The sequence below is a fragment of the Amblyomma maculatum genome, chromosome 2, assembly GCF_055883805.1.
Source record: "Amblyomma maculatum isolate TAMU_Amacu chromosome 2, ASM5588380v1, whole genome shotgun sequence".
Classification (NCBI taxonomy): Eukaryota; Metazoa; Arthropoda; class Arachnida; order Ixodida; family Ixodidae; genus Amblyomma; species Amblyomma maculatum.
In genome coordinates, this window is record NC_139345.1 from 204,365,502 (window position 1) to 204,373,055 (window position 7,554).

General features: G+C 45.4%; 1 long non-coding RNA gene across 1 annotated transcript; it reads left to right on the forward strand.

The window, feature by feature from the left end:
- Window positions 1-1,102: 1,102 nt before the first annotated feature.
- On the forward strand, window positions 1,103-7,223 carry LOC146201095 (uncharacterized). The gene is made up of 3 exons (XR_014705291.1): window positions 1,103-1,235; window positions 2,617-2,742; window positions 3,194-7,223. It is a non-coding gene; the product is annotated as an uncharacterized LOC146201095 (long non-coding RNA).
- Window positions 7,224-7,554: the final 331 nt, after the last annotated feature.

Here is a 7,554-nt window from a genome sequence, read left to right on the forward strand (position 1 = left end):
GTCGTGTTATCAGCTTACGCTGACGATCTGTCTCTTTTCATACACGATTGCCGCAGCTTCGGCGCCTTTCTTGCTGTTTTTGACACATGCTCCAGTTTGTCCGGAGCGCAGTTGAAGGCCAGTAAAAGCCACAAGCTGCGCTTTGGCTATTTCGCGGACCCTTTCCCAGTTTGTGTTCCATGTGTCGACGCGGTCCGTGTGCTGGGCGTCATTTTCGAAGCGAGCTGCGTTTCACCGCGGACGTGACAGGATGTGGTCGCGCGTGCCACAAGTGCGATGTCGGAGGCCGCCCACTTTGCACTTTCCGTGCAGACAAAAGTCGCGGTCGTAAAGACTAAGACGTACGCCTACGCGCTTTACGTTTCGCGCGTTGCGGTAATTCCGCGTCTAATGGCAAATCGCCTCACCTCCCTGACTGGGGCCTCCGTCTGGGACGGCGGGACAGCTCTTGGCGCGCGCCGTTTCCTTCACCTACCGCAAGAAAGGGGAGGTATCGGGCTGCCATGCGTCAACACGGTGAGCCGAGCACTCGCGTCGAAACTGGCCACCACGCTGCTCAATGATCCGCTGTACCCGGGTTGTTTCCCAGACGGCCACTGACGTCCGACGGACAACCGAACTCGGCCGCAACTCGGCGGCCGATTTCGGACGTCCGCCGGAATTCCGGCGTACGTACGAAAGCGGATGATCGAATCCGTTCGCCCAGCGGACAGCCGCCGTACGTCCGCCACTGGATTTGCTTTTACACAGCTATGATATAGTTTGTAGTCGTCGTGCTCGTCTGAACTGCGTATAAATCAGTAATGCCGTCAAGTCTGCATTATATGATGCCAGAGCGAATCGATGCGATAGAAAGCGTTTCCATTAAACAGTTTTTTTTATTTTCCGCATGTTTCATCGTTGAATTCTTCCATCAAAAATTTTTGATTAAAAGTTAAATGACCATTAAACATGTTTCTATCATGATGCTTCGGTGAAATTTTAATCAGTGGCTGAATAGACGCAGCAAGCAGCAAGCTCAAAAAGAACGAAACCGAACCTATCCTCAAAAAAATCTGAAATGAGCCAATCCAATCCACCTGACAAGTTGAAGTTTAGTCATGGAAGATGGCTTCACGTTTCCGTGTTCTGCTTTCTGCGCAGTTACAAATGCCTACGGCTGTAATGCACTGCTAGCATTGTTTTTGCTGTGGCTTGGTGCGGCTGGCACACTTTGTTCACCCGCCGATTCCAAAGTAAGTATTTCACCGAACTTTTGTTTCTTTAGTGGAACTTTTCGATGCACCGATAGTGGTGAGCTTTTGGGTAAGGAAACAGCTCTGTACAGCAGCCGAACGGTCGATTGTTTTAGGCGAGACTGACAGGATGGCTCCGCGCCGACTAACTAAAGTGCAGCCTCAAGTCTGAGGGCCATCTTTTCGGCATTACTGGACGCTGCGCCAGTAAGCCGCGCAATTTCTGTGTCTCTGATAAAGGAGTGCCTGCCCGAGCTTTAAAGGAGTTAATTTGTTAACCATGCGCAACGTGCTGAGTTGTAAAAACTATACGAGAAAACTTTTGCACTCCTCGAGCCTATCGTGCGACATGCCTACACTTGTGAAAACGTCGCGAGTTTTTTTTTTTTTTTTTCTTCTTTTTCTTTCTTTCTCTCTCGAGCTCTACGGCAACTAAAGTTTCTAGAAGGAACGGCTGTAGCTACTAAATAACTAAAGGTTTAGTACTTTCCTTCAGCTTTGACAAACCAGGACAGCACCTTGCGCATGTTGGTTATGCATGTGGGACCGAACCGCGCAGAACAACCGGACAAGGAGATGAGAGAAAAAAAAAAGTCAGCACTTGTCTTTTTCTTGACCCGTTGTTCTGCGCTGTTCTGGCACGAATTTAACATACCGCCGCCGCGATACAGTTGGGCTGTGAGCTCTGGTGCCTGCAACGCCTTCTTTTATGCAAAACAGGCATACTGGGAGGCCATCCAAGCCGCGGGCTCAAAAAAAAAAAAAAAAAAAAAAAAAAAAAAAAAAAAAAAAGGAGTTCAGCAAAAGTGAGATGAAAACAAAATTGTTGTTGCTTTGTCCTTACAGATATTCAAAGGCTCCTCAGAACTTCGCTGCATTATTGACAGCGAGATAATGCCAAAGCTACACTAGAGCCATGCAGCACCTTATAGTGCATGATACTGAGCTTATGTCTCGCACTGAAAGTTCTTACCATGTTCTTAGATTATCATATTAAAGTAGCTTTAAACCCATGCTTTTTAATACAGTGATAGCCATAAATTGAATCTAGGGCATCATGCTCACATACAAGGCTTCTGATAACCGCTGGTCACATGATGTGGGCTATAGCAGAAACCTGTACCTGGTCATCTTACAAGCATTTGTGCAATTGATGCTTTTAATGTGTTGTAAAAGTTTTTGTGTTCTGTTTCTGTATGGGAATGCTTTCCTTATTGAAGGCTAACATTTGGCTTGCTACAGCAAAACCTCTACCTAGTCATCCTAAAAACAGCACCGCAGTTGGTGCTTTTAGTGTGTTGTAAAAGTATTTGTGTTCTGCTTCTGTATGGCAATGCTTTTCTCGTTGAAGACTAGCACGAGGCTTCCAAAAATTTTTCAGATGCCATTTGCTGTAGCCGATTTCGTAGGCCAACAGGAAGCAGCACTTTGAACATGGAAAACTGTCATCCACGGGGGAAAAACAGCAACATCCCTTTGCATTCTCATTTCTTTGGTATGGCTAAAAGTGAGTATTGTATCATTATCTATATTATTAATATTGAATCATGATTGTCAGTGTTGAAGTTGTTTGAGTGTGATGATTTTAAACACACAGGACATCCCTTCGACATTAAGGTTTTGGCTTGTTTACATGTAGGATGTAGAACTGGTTTCAACAAACTTTATGCAGCAAATTCTTTTTACATTGTCCACCATGTTACTTTTTGTCATTGGACACAGTCGTCCACTCTTAGCTTGAATGGGAATGTGTGGCATGCAGTTTGCAAAATAGCAATGCATCCGTCACAGCCATGCATCAAGGCTAAGTGGCTTGTGCGTAGAGGGACCAGCCGCTCCAGCTTCACGTCATCTGCCTCTTTGCTCCGGTGTGCAGACGTGCATTGAGGCAAAGTGGTTTATGTGTAGAGAAACCAGGAGCTTCTTTGTCACATCTGGCTGTTTGTTACGGTGTGCAGATGCGCATCGAGGCAAAATGGCTGATGTGTAGAGGGACCAGGAGCTGCTGCTTAACGTCCTTCGCCTCTTTACTACAGTGCACAGCCGTGCATTGATGCTAAGTGGCTTGTGCATGGAGGGCCCAGGAGCTGCAGCTTCACGTCTGCCTCTTCGCTCAGGTACGCAGGTGCGTATTGAGGCAAAATGGCTTATGCATAGAGGGACCAGGAGCAGCTGTGTGGCGTAGTGTGTATATTTACTATGGTGCGTATCGAAGTACAATGGGGGGCTCATGTGTAAAGGTACCATGAGCTGCTGCGTCATGTCGTCTGCCTCTTTACTATGGAGGCATGCATCAAGGCAAAGTGGCTTATGCATAGAAGGACCAGGAGCTGTTGCTTCACATCTACTATGATGCGCAGCTGCGTATTGTGGGTGGTGGTGGAAAACATTGCCATCAGATACAAATACAGGAGGTTACTCACTAGCTGACCCTGAGGGGGCCTGTCCTGACAAAAACAAGGGGTCCCTAGTTTGGGACCCCAGTAGTGGTAGAGGGACTAGAGGCTGGTACTTCACGCTGTCTGCCTCTTCGCTACGGTGTGCAGCTGCGATGGATGCAGTGGCATCTCAAAAAGTGCATGCCACGCACTCGCATGTTCAGCCTGAGTGGACGACTGTGTACCTGCTATAGCTTTGTTATTCATAGAATAAACCTAGGCCAAGTTGGATAAATTATAGCTCACCTCATATGCGGTCAGCAAAGAAAAGCCACTCCAGAAAATCTGATGCATTTACTGTCATAGGATTCTTATTCATATACATGCTACTGACAAGTCAGATTCTTCACCCTCAGAAATGCCAGAAAAATAACTAAGGGTGCGTCTGCAATAGTCTAGCTTTCTCTTTCTCTCCAGACTTGAGTCAGATGTGTGTTCCATTGCTGTGGGTGGGACAGGTGTGAATCTTTGATTTTAAGCTTGCAACAAGTATGTTATTGTAGTTTAAAGGCAAAACGGTACTAATAATCGTAGCCCCCCGTGGCCTTTATCCCCTTTTAATAGTGTTGCTAGACACTGAATTATTAGTTTACTCTGCACTGTTTGTCTAGTTAATGTGCGGAGATGTACATATATTTATATGACTTGGAATTGTCGACTTTGCACTTACAAACATTGTAGCGTTATCTGATGTGTTGCTTTCATTTCTTTAATGATTTCTGTAAGGGATCGGTGGGTATGCTAGGCACCATTATTAGTCTGCTCTTTTTGGGTCACCTGTTCAATGCCCAGCTGCGGCCGTCTCCCACTTGCCCTCGGACAGGAGGCGGAGAGACGCGCACAGATAGGCAGCTACAGCAGCTACAGTGCTTAACGGAAACGTAGGCAGAGAGGGAAAGAAGTCCCCTCTTCCGAGGACTTTGCTGTCGCACTCGAAGACTCGGGGACAGGCACTTTGTTCTCGTTGTGTGTCATGTAGGGGGCTCATTTTTATTTAAGGAGCTTTACGAACAGTATACAACTAAGGGGTCCTTAGTACGCTGACTGGACCCATCACCCGGAGGCAGCACAGCTTTGAAACGAGCACCTCTTTTGGAAGAACTGCTTATCGTTCACAGAAAAAACACTGTCAGGTTGAAGGGTGTAAGGCCCTCTTCCTTGTTGGGGAGCCCATAAAAGTGACAATTATTCAGTGCAGGCGCGCTGAGTGGGGTCTCGTTGAGGATTCCAACCCTGGATGTCAACAATGGTGGGAGATAGCGGCGTTGAAAAAGGGCAAGTGTGTAACAGTGACGGTATGATGCGGAGCGGGAGGATGTGGGTTGACTCTTCTGATGTGGTCCGCAATGGTGCTGACTCGGACGCCAATAATTGCAATAATTGCCCTGTAAAAGGAGCCGCCAAGGATGCAAGCTTTGGGCAATGGTTGCGCACGTGGGACACCGTTTTGATGGGTTCTAATTTTTTTTCTTTTTTTTTCCTAGGGGAGAGAGTTTGGCATGTGACCTAGTGAGCCAATCATTTCGAGGTCCATTCTCTAAATTCCGTTTGTTGTGAAACGAATTTGTTGTCCCTTTTGCATTGCTTGTATTAGGGAGAGGGTGAAGAACTTATGAAAGTGGAAAGACATGCCAAAATGTTTGTTAGCCAGTCATGTGTGAGTTCGTCGTCATCGGGGAGAAGAAATGTGGGCGGAGTCCCGAAGTTAATGAAACGGCCCCGCGGCCTGGAGAACTCGTTCTGAGCTAGATTTTGATCTCTTTACTCTTCGGCATAGATCATGGTCATTGTTTCACCTGTTGTAAATACGTACATTCATGTATAAAATTTTCAGTTCATCTTCCTCTCCGTGTGCAAGTTGTTGTGGCCAGATGCAGTAAATTCACTATTTTCATTTCTATATAACGTGCCTTTCTGAAGATGGTGAGCTCTTTTGTCCAATCCTGTAAGAAAGCTGCAAAGCGCTCCCAAATCTTCCACAAAACTGTGTGATACCTTTAATACTAACTGCGGCTTGGTGTCACTCAAAACATGTAATTGAGGTAGATTTCTTCCCCTCCCCCCCTCTTTTTGTTCGTTCAAATGAGGACCAGCGGACACTAACTCTTGCTTTTGTAATGCCCTAGGCCCCGCCTTAAGGTAGTACTCCAATGTCAATACCATTTTTATAGCTATGGCTGTCCAACAGCACTAATGTCTTTTATACACTTCTTTTACTAATCTCTTACCCAAGTGGTGGCTTATACTGCGGGGGCGAAAGTCTGTACAGTATGTCTGTAGATTTTGGACTAGAATCGCGATGTAAACGAATTGTGACCTTATTTCTCTTGCACACATGAAAGAACTAACGTTCAACTTTCACATCTACAAGTATGGTTCGAGTTTCCTGGTCGATGTGAAAGTTATGTGCTTTGATTGCAGTTTGTGTAGTCCACACACTTGTCCCCGATATTACATAGGGGCCAATTAGGTGCCTTTACAGGGGCAGTTTCTTTGGCGCCCACTACAGTGTTTCTTGTGAACAGCTGGCTGCATTTATAAATACCATTATTTTTTTTGTAATTTGTTGTGCGTAGTTGAGAAATCCATGACATACATGCACAGCTGGTTGCCAGAATTATGCAACCATATTTCAGTAACTAACATCCATGCTGCATGCTGCCGGTAATACATCAGGAGCTTGTGGTTGTCAGCTTTTTGTGTAACTATAAGCCTTGCTATTGTAATGTCACATATAGCGCTGTGGGTAAACAAATAACTTTACTTTTAACTCTTGTAGAAGCATGAACACTGCGCAATCACTGCGGCGGGCTATGCTTCCACATTGGGCTTTAGCCACATGTCAAATGTCTATCTTTATTCTGCTGCAGCAGCTTGCATGTTATCAGATAAGTTACTTAGTCGCAGCTGCTCTAAGGAGACGCTTTCTAGACGCTTGTAGCCTAGATGTTGATGTCGATATACCCCCGACACGCCCAGGGAATGTCTTCAGTAGAGGGTACATGGAAACCAGCGAAATGTGCAGTTTACAGAACAAAAAGGTAACAATTTTAAATGATGTTATTATTGATCACTTCTTTTTAGAGCAGGAACAATGACTTTGGAAATCTGCCTGTTAAACCGCTCAAAATGCAGGTTTCTGCCGCCAATGCGTACCTGTGTAATACTGCAATGCTCTGGTTGTGCTTTATGTTCATATACAGCATCCTTTATGCTTAGTTTCTCTGCATGTGCACTCCATGACTTGGGCATTGCTGAGGGCGCATAGCAGCAAGCATAACATGCCATGTTTGGTCAGAGTGGCATGTTCAAAGAGTCAACATAAAAACATTAAAATACTGAATGCCAGGTTCTGGTCAAACTACGTTTGTGTCTTTTGTTATTCTGCATGAGTTTTGCTGCAGTTATATGACCTTTCTATATAGTACGTGACAGTTCTGAATGGAGATGCATGCGTACAGTGCCATCTGGAAAAAGCAATTGAGAGAAACTGGCAGTTGCCCTTGGAGATGTGTAATCAAAGTTCAGCACAGATAACGTGAATTTCATTTTCCCTTCTATTGCAGGAGGAGCCCAACCTGCTCTTTCCATCTTAGGCCTGAAAGACCTGCAACAGCTGATCGAGCAAATGCACAGGATAGTAACTGCTCCTGGAATCCCGGCCTGCGGAGGCCGCCCACAGAGAACTCGATCATCTCCTCGCTAATTCCGAAATATTAGGTTTCAATAAATACCTTTTCCTCCACCACCTCCCCAAGGGAAGAGCTGTCACGGCCAAGGATAATTAAAAAAAATTATTCAAGTAGATTCTTAATACTCCAGTTGGCCTGCATTTTACCATGCCATTCCTTAAAATCGATATTTTTTTAGTGTAGACTATT